A 16034-nucleotide genomic window follows, 5' to 3' on the forward strand; every position below is an offset into this window, starting at 1 on the left:
AAAATCAGGAAAATCATTAGCTTGGAAGATCCTATCACATTGCGATTCCTATTTGAGGTACCCTTCGAGATCACTACCTCAATGAAAGCTAAAAAGAGTGATGTTGATAGAATTGACACCCATATCACGACGTCCATAGCAACCTTGGTCTTTTGGGATAAGCCCTTTATGCACCATATCCATAACCTCCTTCAACATGTCCTACAAGCACTCCTTAAACTCTAACAACTTGGTTTGGTGGCATTTAGTGTGGTGGAATTTGGTTAAGTGGAGCTTGGTAGGGTGGATTTGGATTTGGTGGCCTTTGGTAGTATGGTATTTGGATTTGGGTACTTGATAGGGTGGGTAGTAGGGTGGGTTGAGGCGTTATGGGTTCAATCCTTGGGGAATTTGGTAGTTTGGAACTTCAATTGGGGATGTTTGATAGGGTGGAGTGAGGATATGGGGATCTTGGGTGGTGTTTTACGGTGTTTATTAGTGTAAAGTGGTCGGGATATATTTCATAGAGTTTAGTTAGTATTAATAGTGGTAGGCAAGGGATCACTTACTTGTAGGGAGGGTAGAATATATGGTGGAGAGTTCTAGCAGAGATGGTAGCCGGAGTCTCTTGAACTTGCACACTTGAGTATGATCGGAGGTGGAGTTAAGGAGTATAATTCGAAGAATTATGGTTTCCTTCAACACTTACCATCCTTCCATCTAAATGTGTCACTCTGTCCTCCAAAATGGACAACTTCTCATTCATATCTTATCATATTCCCATTATTACCTCGACCAAGGTGTCAAAGCTTGCCCCGCTTGAATTAGGTTGGATTTCATCATCCATTACCATATTAACTATCAACAAAAAACTCAAACACAACTAGCAACAAGGTTAAAGTTAGTGGAATTAACACTCTCAATCCAAGTGCTTGGTTTGGCTTACAATTTAGCTCAACTTGTTGGTCTTGGTTGCTTAACATATATGACTCTATTAAGAAGTAAAGGACTTGAAGAACTTGAATTTCAAGTTGTAAAATAAGAAAAAAAAGACAAAATAAAGAAAATACAAAAGAAACAAAGATACAAAAAAGAGCAAACAAGAACTAATTGAACTACTAAGTAGATTACAGTTTACTTGTTAATTAGTTTCAAGCATCAAAGAAATGAAAGGAGGAATTAAGAGATAAAATTGATGTGTTTGAAACTAATTTAATGGAGTTTTGAAGTGAGGAGAAGTTCTTTAGAAGTTTAATTGATGTTGGAGAAGTTGAATTGTGTTCTGGATGCGTTGGGGCTAATTTGCGCTTAATTTGAGGTGTTCTGTGTTGAGGTGTGTTTGGGGAGTTGCTGCAGCAGGTAGGGTGCATGTACAACACAACTTGGATGTAGGAGGACCTACCCTACTGGTTTTAGGTGCGTTGGACCTGCTGGATCAGACCAAGAGCACCTTGGGCACAGATGCAAGGCAGGTCACCCGCCCCTCTCTCTTAAAATGACCCTTTTGCCCTCTAAATGGTCCCCCTTGTACTCTCTTGTGGAATTTTCTTTAGGTACATGTACAAAAACTTTTTTTTACACATTTTTATCACTTTTGAGTATCAAAAAACCACCTTTTGAATAAAATTCTCCTTGAAGATTTGAATTTCTCCAAGAACTCTGAAGAACACCAATAACCTCAAAATGCTCTAACTCTTCAACCCTTGCTCGGAATGCGGTGAAATTTGGAACTTAGGCTATTTTAAAACTTCTAAAAACATTCCAAGCATCAATTTCCTTAGATTCTCAACCATAAATTCCAGATTTTAACTCCACCTTCAATCTTCAATCTTAAGATTCTTAACAAGGTAGACCCTCTGATTCACCTCCGATTGAGCTCAAATTCAAGGTTTATACTCTAATGGTGTTAAGGAACAAGAATATAACACCAAAACAAGATAAAAAAAGAAAAATAAAAGACTCCAATTTTGACCTAAAGGCAAAAGTGTGAATAGTAATTTTTTTTGGGATTTTTGATTTTTCAACATAACGAGACCCAAGACTAGAATCGTTGGAATGATTGTAAGCTCGGCTCTGATAAAAAATGATATGAGATTAAACTAAACAAATAGAAAAAATATGAAAAAGGACAACAAAGGAAAATGAATCAATAACGTAAAGCATAGATAGAATTACACAAGAGAAGGAACACAAGCAAACCACAATATACTAAATTGAGGTCCCCAAACATAATGCGACTACAAGCACCAATTCTCCTAAAAAGATAGAGAGGGATATTGAACCCTCACAACCCACATTTCTAGAAAATCTGTAAGCTCCCAACAAGCTTAACATAAATATTCACAAGTGCATTTCAAAATATATCCAAAATCATTTACCTAAAAATGAAAGAAAACTAGCTATATATAGCCATGGGCTATTTATTACACAATGGGACCAAAAGTAAGGCTAAAAGCTATTGGGACCAATAGTGACCCAAATCCCAAAACATAACAAAGTAGTCTTCATTCATCCGATCTCCTCATAGGGGATCGTAATATTCCTCCTCGTCCCTAAATTGTGACCATGATTCACTTTCAGTTGTATCACCTATCTGGGGCATCTGTTGCTCATCAGTCAGAGAGAGTAGTGGTGCATTACCAAAATATGAGTCCATGTCCATTTGAGCACGCCTATCCTTGTCTACCATATGTTGCACTCTAGGCCCTGTAGTGGATTTTTCCAAGACATGCTAAAAGATTATCTAAAAATCCTGGAACTCCTCCTCACATCCTCTCTTGTCCCCAATAATTAGGGATTCATCATCCATAATAAATAAGTCAAAAACCATAGGTGCTAGCCTAGGGAGTGGCTGCATAAAATATGGAATCACTGGAGGGATTACTGAGAGGTAAATCTCTGCTAATGAGAGAACCTCAGATCTCAATGTGTCCACTTCCTCCAAAGGCCCCAAAAGTAAGCTACCTGGGTATTGTATTGTCATGCACCCATCCAGGTCTCAAATCTATCTATGTGTCCATGAAACTATCTCATGAACATTATATGGCTGCCATCGCCGTGCCCTCTACTCTAGCCTCGGAAGACTCTAATATAGGACCCATGGCCTGATCTATCCAAATAGTGTGGCCAGGTGGTTCTTTTTCTGTGCCTAATGATCAATTATCTTCTGTTGTTTATTGAACAACTACTTTAAAAAATCCTAAGGCACACTTACAAAACCACTAGCTAGCAGGCGAGGGAGAAACTAGAAGCCGCGACTGGTGCTGAAGTAGAAGCCGAAGCTGGTGCTGAAGTGACCATGGCCCCCTTACTACCTACAGAAGTCGTAGGCTCCTCTCTATGACTTCCATATCAACATCACTACCCTCACTCAACCTTTCAACTAGCTTAACTAAAATAGCACTCCCCTTAAAATAGTTCGTACCCAAAAAAGTATGTGGTTGTGTTTGATGAAGCAAAATAGAGTTGGACACAACCTTAATCATGCATATATTCTCCATATGAGTCACATCGACCCTCTGATCGATATATGTTATAGGAGTCACTCCAACCACATAATATAACCGTTGACCTAAGCATGAGAAGGAAAGGGTGGTGAGCTCTCTTAATGCCCCCTTGCGGATCTCAGCCCAAATCCACCTAGAAAATTTAATGTCATAACTAGCTATAAAGCTGGCAATTAATACTGCTCTGTCCAAAGTGAGCACATTATCCATAGATGTTAGACATAAATAGCGTCTCACTACTATCCACCAAAACTTGGCTGCAAGATGCAACGACACATTCTTAATATCTCCCATCCCCTCAACCTAAGGGGTGTCAATACCTCATTTTATTATCTACTCGGCTACCCATCTAGCCATGTCCACTATCTGTTTCATCTTCTCAGCATCCTCATAGTATGCCTACTTCACAATAACCTCAGATTGTATTCAAAGTCAGTAGTGGTAGCCAACCCCACATACTCCATCCCTAATTAAACTCTCCTAATCATCTCCTATGATATATCGAACCTGACCCCAAAAAATAGTGTGTATGTCAATAGGGGTAATCAAATAAGTCAATTCCATAAAGAAGGCATAGAACTCCCAAACAATTTTGAGGAAGTACAAAATAAAAGGCTGGGTCATTCATCCGAGTTGGTATCCCTCAAATAAATCTTGTAGGTCTGGAGCTACTGCCAAATCAGCCAACTCAATCCTAACACCCTATATAATACGATTTTGTGGTATAACCTACTATGTTTTAGTATTGTCTCTACCATATATATGTATCATACTCTCCATACACCATCTTGGACTAACTTGAGTAAGTGGAACAACAAAGATATGTGTGGAGGCTGATCTTGAGCAGCAGGTACTGTAGATGTGGCCTGAATAACCTGAGCAACATCCTAAGTACCTTGAGTTAAAGAAGATATCTCATGAAGAACCTAATCTACATCATCACCCTTATTACACTGGGTGTAGCTAAACCTAATGTAAACTCTTCACCAACTGAATCAGATGAAAATTCTAACCCCTCTTCAAATTGGAAACCATCTGCATCCTGCTGCTCACAAAAACTAAGAAAACACGCCCCCTTTTGCTCAGCAGAACTAATAATTGACCCATCCTCTATATATACAGACTAGTGAGAACGTAGAGGTAAAGTTATGACTGACTTCCTCTAGGGCCTCAATCAGATCACATGATATGGGGATTATTGGGCATTGTTTATGGTACCTGTGGTGGTATGGGCTGAGAGCCCAACTGAATATCCATTGGAGCGGGCTAAGAGCTTGGTTTGATGACTTTTCTAGCTGCAAACCACCTCTGTGCTTAACCCCGAGTTTGACATAGGGCTAAGGGTATACTGTCCGAACTCACTGGATACTCCTTAATAGAACCACTCTACTCAAGAGACTCATCACACAAACTGGACTTTATTACCTTGTTTTGAGTAACGTTGGGTGCCATCATACTTGTAATAAGTGTTATAAGTGATTGAAACACAGTACTAGAGCAAGAACCAAGAAGAAAATTTAATTCCCAAGTTAGAGGCTACTTACGGGCCATAGTTGTAACTATAGGGCCCATAGTTATCCTTTTTAGGTACTAGGAAAATCCTTAAATCTTCAAGGCTTGAAGGATGACACTTACGTGGCCACCTACGGGATCGTAGGCACCACTTACGAGCTTGTAGGTAGTTTTTGTTGATTGTAAGAGAGGGTATCACAATATTTTCCAAAAATTCCTATTTAAATCGGATCAATTTTTAATTTTTAGACTAATTTCAAACACTACAACGCGCAACAAGTCAATTTCCATAGACTAATTTCAAACACTATAACACTACAATACTACCTATTATTATTACGGATGATTTGGGTGAGAAATAAGAAAACGCACTTATTTCAGTACTTCAGAGGAACAAGAGATCTATAGGATGGACCATCGCAGATATTATTAGCATTCCCCCTAGCATCTGCACGCATAAAATTCAACTTAAGAAAGATTATATTCCAACCATAGAGCATCAGCGCCGTCTTAACCCACCAATGCAAGAGGTGGTTAAGAAGGAGATTATTAAGTGGTTGGATGTAGGAGTGGTTTACCCTATTTCTGATAGCAAATGGGTGAGCCCAATTTAATGCATGCCCAGAAAAAAAAGCATGACTGTGGTTGCAAATGAAAGGAATGGGTTGATTCCACTCAGGTCTATGACTGGATGGAGAGTTTTCATGGACTACCGTAAGCTAAATTCATAGACTCTGAAAGACCACTTCTCGATACCCTTTATAGACCAAATACTTGATCGATTGGCTGGAAGGGGGTGGTATTATTTTTTGGATGGTTATTCCAAATATAGCCAAATCTATATTGCTCCTGAAGATCAGGAGAAGACTACATTCATATGTCCATATGGCACCTTTGCATTTAAGAGGATGCCGTTTGGGCTATGCAATGCACCCGCCACTTTTAGACGGTGTATGATTTCTATCTTCTCAGATATGGTAGAGGACACCATAGAGGTATTCATGGATGATTTCTCTATGGTGGGAGATTTATTTGAGATGTGTTTGGAAAACCTGAGTATAACCTTGCAATGATGTGTTGAATTCAATTTGGTGCTTAACTAGGAAAAATGCCATTTTATGGTAATGGAGGGCATCGTTCTCAGCCACAAAATTTTAGAAAAAGGGATAGAAGTTGATCGAGAAAAAGTAGAAGTTATTGAGAAACTGCCACCTCCCATTTTAGTAAAGGGATTGCATAGTTTTCTTGGATATGCTGGCTTTTATTGGAGGTTTATAAAAGACTTCTCGAAGGTTGGAAGTCCACTTTGCAAACTTTTAGACAAAGAAGTAAAGTTTTCCTTTGATGTTGATTGCTTAAAGGCTTTCGAATTTCTTTAAAATGAGCTGGTTGAGGCCTCTATTATTGTTGCACCAGATTGGTCAAAACTATTTGAGATCATGTGTGATGCAAGAGGTGTTTCCCTTGGAGCTGTATTAGGAAACAAAAGGGACAAGTTATTTCATCCGATATATAATGCCAACAAAGCACTGAATATAGTACAAAAGAATTACACCATCACTGAGCAGGAACTTCTGGCTGTGGTATATGCTTTTGAGAAGTTTAGGGCTTATCTGCTTGGGACCAAAGTGGTGGTCCAAACTGACCATGAAGCCCTGAGGTACTTGATGGCGAAGAAGGATGCAAAACCAAGGCTGATCAGATAGGTGTTGCTGCTATAAGAATTTGACTTTGAGGTCAAAGATCGAAAAGGTTGTGAAAACTAGGTTGTAGATCATTTATCTAGAATAGAAGGTGAACAGGCAATTAGTGATGAAATGGAAATAAATGATGCATTCCCTGATGAAGAGATCTTGGCGGCTGGAGTGGAATAATTACCTTGATTTGCTGATTATGAAAATTATGTTGTGAGTGAGATCATCCCAGAAAATCTTCCTTTCCATCAAAGAAAGAAATTCCTGCATAATATGACACATTACTTCTGAGATGAGCCGTATCTTTTTTGGTGATGTGCAGACAATATTATAAGAAGATGCGTGACGGAAGTAGATGTATTATGCATATTAGAAGCATGTCATGCTTCCCCTGTTGGAGGTCACCATGCAGGTGACCAAACATCTTGGAAAGTGTTGTAGAGTGGTTACTATTGGCCAACATTGTTCAAAGATGCCCATGAGTTTGTGCTAAAATGTGACCAATTTCAGAGGCAAGGGTCAATCCTTTGACTACGATGCTTGAAGTGGAATTATTTGATGTATGGGGCATCGATTTCATGGGCCCTTTTGTAAGCTTGTATGGGATGAAGTATATTTTAGTTATCATTGACTATGTATCGAAATGGGTTGAAGCTATTGCTTTGTCTGATAATGAAGGAAAGAGAGTTGTTTCTTTTCTTAAAAAGAATATCTTCTCTCACTTTGGAGTACCACACACTATTATAAGCGATGTAGGATCTCATTTTTGCAACAAAGTGTTTCAAGCATCTTTAGCAAAATATGGGGTGAAACAACATAAGGTAGACACTCCATATCACCAATAAACTAGTGGGCAAGTGGAAGTGTCAAATCGAGAGATTAAAGCCATCCTATCCAAAATAGTGAATGCTAATTGGAAAGATTGGTCTCGAAAGCTTGATGATGCCTTGTGGGCATATCGAACTGCTTTTAAGACACCCTTTGGCATGTCATTATTTCAGCTGGCCTACAAAAAAGCTTGCCACCTACCAATAGAGCTGGAGCTTAAGGCCTTGTGGGCACTCAAAAGGTTGAATTTGAGTTGGAAGGAGGCAACAGAGCTGAGACTGGCATAACTGAATGAGATGGATGAATTCTATCTCAGGGTATATGAATGAGTAAATTTATATAAAGAAAAGATGAAAAGTACCATGATTGGAGGATAGATAAATGAGACTTCCAAAAGGATGAATTGGTTCTTCTGTTCAATTCTAGGCTTAAACTGTTCCCAAGCAAGATTAAATCCAAGTGGGTAAGACCATTTAGAGTTAGTCAAGTCTACTCATCTGGAGTAGTAGAACTTGAAAATGAAGATGGCAGCACCTTCAAGGTGAATGGGCAATGAGTCAAGGTTTACATTGGTCTAAAAGAATCGATAAAAAGTATCACTACTATCTGTCTAGATAAAGTCTAAAGTAATCGAGATACCTAATTCATGCCGCGATGTTAAATCAGGAGCTTCATAGGAGGCAACCCATGACCCTCAGGAATGATCCATTTTAGGTATACTCTGACCCTAAGTTTAGATTTTCTTTGATTTTAAGTTGAGGGTGTAGAGTAAATTATTGTTGTAAAATTTTGTAGCTGATTAGGTGAAATACTTGTACTTAAGGTAGTTAAATTGTTTTGTGATTTTTGTACACCGCTTCAAGTGGTCTACTCCTTTAACTGTGTGATTTGCATTCAAGTGTAACCACTGTGCATCTTTGTATGATATTAGTTCTAGTAACATTATAATCATTGCTAAACAGCTGCATGAACCGAATGAGTCGTAGATTGTGATATACGTGTGTTCCATATGTGTGTAAGAAACTACTTATTTCTCTTTATATGTTGAATTCAGAACTTTCCCGATTATTCTTACCTAGGTTGAAGGATAGGGGTTAGGAAAGGATAATAGGCCATTTTGATATTCACTTACTTTAGCCTGAATGACCTTTCCTATGTGTATAATATCCGTTGATCCCTGTTTTGAGCCTAATTAACCTATTTCTTTGTATGGCACCTGTCAAATTCCCATTTAGATCACACTGAACTTGTTTTGGCCCTGGTCTTCTTTGGACACTGTGCACCTTGACTTAGGCAAATGGCCTAAGTTGAGGGTGGCTATCATAGGGGTGGGTGATATAAAATGAGTAAGAAAAAGGGTAGCATAAAAGAAAAGAATAAAAAGATGGGTACAGAGAAAAAGAGCAAGAAAAAGAAATTGTGAAAAAGATTAAGTAATTGAGAAAACACTGCGCCCACCCTAAATAAGTATGATCAAGAAAAGAGAAGAGCAAAAAAGGCTAATGAGTGAAACCCTAAAAAGCTACTGTAGTGTCAAGGAGGCTTAGTAACTTTAAATACCATCAAGTATCCTACCAGCCTCTGGCCTACATTACAAGCCTAAGAGAAGTCCTATAATGATCCTAGCTGACCTATCTAAAGATATGGGTAAAGAGTATAAGGGCAAGACTATGGTACTTAGCATACACTGATTGAAACTTCATTCTGAGAGTGAGTTTTTTTACTGTCCCCTTGGTTACATATATAATTCTTGATATGAGAGAAGGAGGATTTCTTTGCTGTGAGGGCACACTGGTTACATTGCTAGTTACTAATTTGTTCGGTTAGTGTAATACTGGTCTATGCATGGTTGTTATAACTGAATTGATGTCGTATCTGGAATCTTGTGTGTTGCATTGGTGTTCTTCATTGTTCTTGAATTGAGTGACCTTGGAGATGGTGAAAGTGTTTTGAGATGATATGGATGATTAACTACTAAAGGTACTTTGTAATCTCTTAGTTGTGTTGAGTTGCTTGAGGATAAGTAATTGTTTTAAGTAGAGAGTGTTGATGTATGAGCTAATGCTAGCATATTTGAGGCTTTTAACTAAGAATAATTGCAAAGTCTTAAGAAACTTTTGTCGTTTTTGATTGGTTTATGTTTGATTTTGCAGTTGAAGCTGATATGATAGAGAACCAACAAGAATAGAAGCAAAGAAGTTGAAATCTGAAGAAATCTGAAGACAAGTGTGGCTGACAAAATTTGTGATAAGTCTTCAGCCCTGTGATAAGTTATCAAGTTTGTCATCAGCAGTAAACAAAGAATTGGCCTAAGTTGAAAGATGTGACGACATTTTGTGATAAGTCGTAAAGGGTCTGATAAGCTGTCAAGAATATCATCAGCCTGAGGTAGCACAGGAGAACTAAAGCAGAGCTTTGATGACATTTTATGATAGGACATCACGAAGCTGATAAGTTGTCAAGTTTGTTGTCAGCCTTAAACAAGAAGAGCCAAAACTGAAGAAGGAGCTGACGACATTTGTGATAAGTCGTCAGCTTCCTGATAGGCTATCACAAATGTTGTCACCTAATCTGAGGGATTTTTGAATTATATTATTTTGTTTCCATAATTAGGGTGAACTACTTAAAGCTTTATTTTAAGGTTTTCTAGAGAGTTCGACACATTGAGTTTTGAGGAATATACTTTGATATTTTCTCTCTCTACTTTTGGCTGGAGAAAGCAATTACTTTGAAGATATTATATTCATTATTTTGGGATTTCCTTTGTTATTTAATCTGAGAATATCTAGTTTCTATTCATCTTGTGGTAAGTTTATCTTTCAAAGCATGAATTCATCTGGTTGCTTTGATTTTTACGTCATGAGAGGCTAAATTCTTTTAACCTGAATTATGTGATCTAGGGTTAGGTCTTGATAAGGTGCTGAGTGATTAGGATTCGAAAGGTGGTAGGACTTCTTGATAATTCTGAGGTTTTAATTAATGTTTGTTGGTTGCAAACAATAGATAAAACATACATTGATTTTCTTGAGAAAGAAATCAAATATAGTAGGAAGTGAATTATCAACAGGGACTTGAAAATACTACGTTTAATAATCAGCGTTGTAACAAGGTTGGTTAACCTGAGGTAAAATCTGCGCAGTGAATATCAATTCCCTAAGTTCGAGAGGATTAGGTAATTAAATGCTTAAGTAGGTAGAGAGACATTTAAGAATAACTTCGATAAAGATAGCTTGTTGTCCTACCTACCGTAAGAATCCTAAACAACTAGTAGCAACCGTCAAGTACCAAAATACCCAGTGAACATAATTCTATTTTTTCATAAACTCTTTATTATGAACACTGAAACTAATGTAATGAAAAATTGCTTGTTAAACTAAAAACCCCCTATTTTTGGAAACATCCAACTATCAGTTGATTAAATTTCAAACGACTTACGTTCACACCATATTCCCTGTGGGATTCAACCCTAACCTAGTTGGGTTTTATATTGACAACGATCACTTACATTCTCATTGGGAGGTGTAATTTGAGCATTATCAATAGATTATAGTCTAAATGTTAGGAGCTCACTCTAAGTCTTTGAATGATGGCCGCTCCGCACAATGACACATCAATGATGATAGCCCATGCTATGATCTATTAGATTCAAAAGTGTAGTATGAGTACCTAACACGTGGTACTTAGTAGGCAACTACCGACTGAGGTTCAAAGATAAAGTAGATATAAATAAAATATAAATAGAATGTCCATCAATGTCACGATCCGAGGCTACCCCCTAGCCGCGACAACGCTACTTATGGTCACAAATTACCACAAGCTAACCCATGAGCTGGTACCTGCCGCGAGCACTGAATAAAATAAAAAATCATATACATGTGTGGAAGATAAACTACTGAATTAGTAAAATCTTAATACTAAAAATATAGTTCAAACACAAGCCTTAAACATTTGATGAAATACTGGAATCTAACTGTCAACTTAAAAAACTAATAATGCTAAGAAGACTGATAAACTAAATAAGTGTCTAACTATCTGTCAGATTGTTTGAAAGCTTCTAACTGACTGGGGAGTTGATAGGACAGGCCCCCAACTAACTTTGACTGACTGAACATAATAAAATACTGAAGTAGTATATAAGATATAATATGTCCTCAATGGATGAGGACTCACCACTACAACTGTTGAGTAACACTGGCTGTCTAACTATGGTCGGGAAACTGAGCCTCTGAACCTATTATATAAGACATCATAGCACAAAGAAGAGTATGCGATCAGTACTTTGAATATACTGGTATATGAGATGAGGTCTAGATGAAATGCATGGGGTGCTATGCCCATAAGCTAAGGACTAACTGGACAACATAACATAACTGAGCATGAATGCTTGAAAACTGTAATATCTGAGAATGCAAGACCAAGCATATACATATTTCTGAAATAATCTATAAAATGGAAAATTAAAATCTTTGTAGCTGAATAACTATAAATTTGCATGCTTTTGGTCAAGGAAACCTAAACTAAATATACACTAAATACTATATTGAGACAGTAGGAGGTATCATATTACCTACATGCCCCAATATAAGCTAATTGGGGTCCAACCTATATCCCTAATAAGAAGCGTATCAGTATCGTGACACGGGTACTAACATTGGATGTGTGGATCGACTAAACTAGTGTCCCAAAGGACTAATGATTCACTCTCAACTGGTAGGTAAACACCTTGTCAACCCTCAACTGGTAGGTAGACATCTCTAACCTACACTAGCTACGTAGTTTTGTAACTTGGGGATTATTACTAAGGGTCACACTCTTTAATGTCAGATGATCCCTCATCTCTGAGTTCTCTCTGTAATAAATCCTACTCACCACTGAACTGACACTGGGACTGAACTGAACTAAGCTTGACTAAACATGATTTTGTAACTTCTACAGCTTATCATGATTACCTCAATTGAATAAGTAATAAAGTTCGTGGTTTAACCGAATCATTTATGAAATAATATGAATTTATGTAAAAACTCTTGGGTATTGGGTATTCATAACCCACCAGAACTGAATGATCACTGCATGCAATAACAAGCTTAAAAACTATAGTAAAGGGTCATAGTTCAAAACCCATAAGCATAGACATTCCATCGAACATGTAGTGATCATGAATTTAAACTTTGGAATGCTTGCTAAGAATCATAAACTTAGGATTTATCATCGAATTCACTTGAATAAAGCATGGGAAACTCAAATTCACAGCATGAGGGATTCAAAATCTTGCATGGAATTATACATGGGCTGAATTGAATTAAAATAACCATGAAGACATGAATTAAACCCATCTTAAGTAATATAAAATACCATAATAATAGAAAAATCTATTCTTTAATTGAAAAGAGGGTTTTTGGGTTCCATGGGTGAAAAGGATCGAGGAATGAACATCCACATACCTTAAGGTTTTAACTTGAAAGGAAAAATGTTATTCTTTATGCTTTGTTGAAGGTTCTTGAACTTGGGGAGCTTGAATTATTGATTTTTTATGGAGAAATGAATTGAATTCTTGTTCTTAGGGGGAAGGAGAGAGTTTTCTTGAGAGGAAAATTGGAGAAGAAGAGCAAAATTATGCCCAAACTGATGCCCAAGTTGTGTTATGAACAATTAGATTAAGAGGGGAAAGGCCAATTGCCCTTCAACCATTTAAAATAAAAAAATTAGATGCAACAACGTCATTGTAACGAAGTCTAATCAAGATCGTGGAATTCCCTTACTACGATACGATAAACATTAGTTTAGGACATTGTTGCACCATGGATTTATTATGGTGACCCACTGTTTTCGTGATCCAAACATTCCCTAAACCTTATCCAAAAAATCCAAAACTTCTCTGAGACATACATCTTATATCCTTGAATATGATTCAACTCAAAAACCAATGTCTCAGGGTCGGGAAGACCAAATTAAAAATCATCAAAGTTTAGGGATCTTGAAAATGACTAAGTCCCCAACACAGTGAAATTTTTAGGCCTTAAGCCCTTTATGCATGCAACTAAAAGCTGAATCGAACTAAGAATAGTAGGGAGTATTACAATATCTCCCCCTTGGGGACAGTTTCCCTTAAATGAGGCTGATTAGACTAAGAGTACTAAACTAAGGAAACTAAAATCACATATATGAACTGAACTGATTTGTTGAATGCATGCATTGATATGAGATTGATTATATAGCTGGAACTAAAATTGGGAAAAGCATTAATCTAAGGAAACTGTTATCTCAAGCTGAGTTTGAGTTTGCGGAGAAAAGATGAGGGTACTTAGTAAGGTTATCTACTTCTACTTCCTATGTAGCTTTCTCAATGGACTGATTCTGCCATAGAACTTTAATCAAGGGAACTTCTTTGTTCCATAGCCTACAAATCTGATGGTCTAGGATCTCAACTGGGACTTCTTTAAAAGAAAGGATTTCCTGAACACCTGTACTTTCTAAAGGAATAACAGCAACTAAATCGTCAATACATTTCTTTAACAAAGAAACATGAATTACCGGATGCACTGATGCCAAATCTACAGGCAACTCTAGCTTATAAGCTACCTTTCAAAAATGATCCAAGATTCTTTTAGGGCCAATATCTTGGGGACTGAGCTTCCCATTCTTACAAAAATTCTTTACTTCGTTCATGGGCGAGATTTTCAAATAGACTAAATCACTAACATCAAACTCAAGGTCTCTTCTACTCGCATTTGCATAAGAATTCTGATGGCTTTGGGCTGACTTAAGCCTTTCTATAATCAATTGAACTTTCTCGATCATATCAAACACAAAAATTGGCCCTATTAAAATAGCCTCAGCTGCTTTAAACCAACCAATAGGAGACCTACATCTCCTCCCATAGAGAGCCTAAAATAGAGCAATCTGAATACTGGAGTGATAACTATTATTGTAGGCAAACTCAATTAATGGTAAGTGGTCATACCAAATACCTTTAAAGTCAATAACACATGCCCTCAATATGTCTTCTAAGATCAAAATTGTTCTCTCTGCTTGACTATCTATTTGAGGATGAAAAGTTGTACTGAGATGAACTTGGGTACCAAGACCCTTTTGAAAAACCTTCCAAAAGTGAGACGTAAACTGAGTACCTCTATCTGAAATAATAGACAATGGAACTCTATGAAAGTTAACCAACTCTCTGATATAAAACCTATCATAATCCTCAGCTGAGTACAAAGTATGAATTAGAAAAAACAAGCCAATTTAGCCATTCTACCTAAAATGGCCCATATCGAATAATACAGACGACGTATATGAGGCAAGCCTATCATAAAATCTATGTTCACCATTCCCCAATTCCAAGTGGGGATGCTGATGTCATGACCCAAACCAGGGACTAAACATAATGGGCATCCCAAGTCCAACCAGGATTGGGGACCACCCCCTTTACCCAACCCAATAACCTTATGCAGCCTTAGATGAGCTGAATTTTGAGCATATAACAAGATTGTACAAATTCTCTCATGAAAACTCTTGGATAGGATCACAACCGTGAACGACGAAATCGAGTCCACTCACACCAAACCAACCATCCAACCATACCAAATAAAAAAAAAGATAGCTCGATGCACTAAAGCTACCGCTATGCGCGGCGACTGGGGAAGGGCCCCACTACAAGGGTGTATTATAGAAGCCTTACCTTGCATTTCTCCTTGAGGCTATTTCTAACGCTTGAACCCTTAACCTCCTTATCACATGGCAACAACTTTACCAGATACTTTAAGGCTCTCCTTCACCAAACTAAAGAGGATAACAAAATATAATATGATAATCAATCCCAAAATATAATATGATGGAACAACCAATAATATTATCCAAAGATGTCAGCCACAACACCAATACCAATGTCAAGGGTGACACAAATACCAATACCCATACCAACCCCTAAAAGTACCTCAAAGCCTCTAACCAAAAGAGTAAAAACATCTGATTGGGACATGTCCCCAACCATGGCCAAAACTAATATCCAAATAAAGTCAATACATCTAATAATATCAATAACATAAAATGATGCCGACCAAAAGGATAGAAGCTTACCATTTCTGTCCAAATACTATCCCTGAGTCAATTATTTTATAGAAGAAGTCAAAAAGACAATTCCTGCATAGTGTGGGTATAAAACTACCAATTTATGGGTTAGTGAATGACCGCTAGCATGAAATTCAAGGTATGGATAAAATAATGCCAGTTATAAAACCAAGTAAAACCATTCATAATGCATACATCCATCCATATATATATATATATATAAGTGCTGGGAAAGGGAATCGGGTTTAGCATTCCTTTAAAACCTTTACCTGGCTGTGTAGCTAGACCGTCCTAACCACCCATGGGTGATATGAGTTTAGATCCCCCTGCTGAAAGGGTTCCAGTGCATGTAGATGCATGACCAGGAAATATCCCATGGGATGACTAGTACATCCCCTAACATAAAATATGACACACGTACAGGGTCATCAAGACTCCTCATATCGAT

Source organism: Capsicum annuum, chromosome 10 (assembly GCF_002878395.1).
Source record: "Capsicum annuum cultivar UCD-10X-F1 chromosome 10, UCD10Xv1.1, whole genome shotgun sequence".
NCBI classification, from domain to species: domain Eukaryota; kingdom Viridiplantae; phylum Streptophyta; class Magnoliopsida; order Solanales; family Solanaceae; genus Capsicum; species Capsicum annuum.